Source organism: Mus pahari, chromosome 4 (genome assembly GCF_900095145.1).
Source record: "Mus pahari chromosome 4, PAHARI_EIJ_v1.1, whole genome shotgun sequence".
NCBI classification, from domain to species: domain Eukaryota; kingdom Metazoa; phylum Chordata; class Mammalia; order Rodentia; family Muridae; genus Mus; species Mus pahari.
In genome coordinates, this window is record NC_034593.1 from 29,847,403 (window position 1) to 29,849,051 (window position 1,649).

A 1,649-nucleotide genomic window follows, 5' to 3' on the forward strand; every position below is an offset into this window, starting at 1 on the left:
TCGTAGTTCCAGTTTGCTCTTATTTGCTTAGCCTTTTAAAAACCTGCTTTCAAACACCATAATAGTTAGGAGAGAATGACAAAACAAAAAACACAAAAAAAACAAACAAAAAACCCCACCTATAATATTTGAGAAACTCCTTGAAGACAAACAAGAAGTTTTATAAATCTTTAGCTGACAAGACATGCATAGATATAGGACCCACGAAGCAAAGGCCCTCCAATCATACAGCTACGGAAGACCCACATTTAGAAAGAATATAGAATGGTTCTCAGCCTCATCTTCCAGTAGTATAAAGTGTGCTGTCTCTTTAATTCGCTGCCCTTGCTGCACAGTGATCTTAGGGGAACTTCTGTTCGGTTCTGGGACTGATAACCATCACTGGTGCAAGTACTTTCAATGAAGGACCGAGAAGCCAACAAATCAAAATCCATTTTCAAAATCCAGCAGATGCAAAGGATGCTGCCAGGGACATGAATGAAAAGACCTTAGCTGATAAGCCATCAAGGTGGAACAAACTGCCATGTCATTGACTTAAAGTCATAGATGTGGACCACCTCCAAGAAGCAGGGGGGGGGGGTCTTTGAGGACCCACCTGTCATGTGGCAGACACATGAATGGTAGTGGCTATTCCGTGAATTTTACTGAGTCAAGGGGACCTCTTTATGCAAAAAGAGTGCCACCATCATGAAGTGAGGAATCCCCCTCCTAAAAGATCAGGACCTATAGGAGCAGCAGCAGTGGAATAAGGGGGAAACCCCTGTGTCATGTGAGAGAGATAGCTTAGAAGGCCCATGAAGGAACCCTTGCTGCCTCATAGAGATATTTATTTGTCCTGGAGAGATGAGGGGTATTCTATTAAACACAGTTAGTCAAGCAAAGATTATCTAAACTGTCATGATACCAAAACCTATGCTCCAACACCAAGTGATTATACTTCATACCAGTTCACATGATGACTATCCATCAAGAGGCTATGGTGATAGAAGATGGATGGATTCTGACTATTCAGATTATCCAAGTGGAAGTTCCTAAAGGGATTCATATGAGAGTTATGATAACTCACACACTGTAACCCTTACATGAGGGGCTACCTCAACCTAATGGAGGAAGGTCTCTTATGGTCATGCAGCTATGGGTTAGATGAAAGCTCCCATTCTTGGAGGATTTCTGCAGCTAAAATCTAAAATCAAAGAGGTACCGCTTCTACCTTCAGAGAGCTTGGTAGAGTAAGGACTGTATAAAAGGAGATAGGCAAGGTACTGTGGAAGAATGCTTGCCTTCCTCATGCTCACAGAGGGGTGGCTTTCACATTGTGTTGCGTGTGTGGGAGGGGGGATGTTAGAACTGAACAATGGAACCAACTATTCTCTTATAGGTTATGAAGAAGAGATTTGGAAGGGGAGAGGAATGGGCAGAAGGACTGTTGGAGGGGGTGACAGGGAGAGGGTCAGTGAAGGGGATGTAAAGTGAACAAGTAAAAGCAATAATAGCGATAATAATAATAACAATAATAGTAATGAGTTGAACGATTATGCCATAGAGTGACTAGAAAGTTGAAATCGAATTGAAAAACAAAAACCAACAGCAAAGGAAAACCCCACACAGCCCCAAACCTTTCGTGTCCTACCCATTAAACTCTTCACAAA

General features: G+C 42.2%; 1 pseudogene; it reads left to right on the forward strand.

Annotated features, from left to right (window-relative positions):
- The first annotated feature begins 375 nt into the window (after nt 1–375).
- LOC110320265 lies at nt 376–1,086 on the forward strand (annotated as a pseudogene).
- Nucleotides 1,087–1,649: the final 563 nt, after the last annotated feature.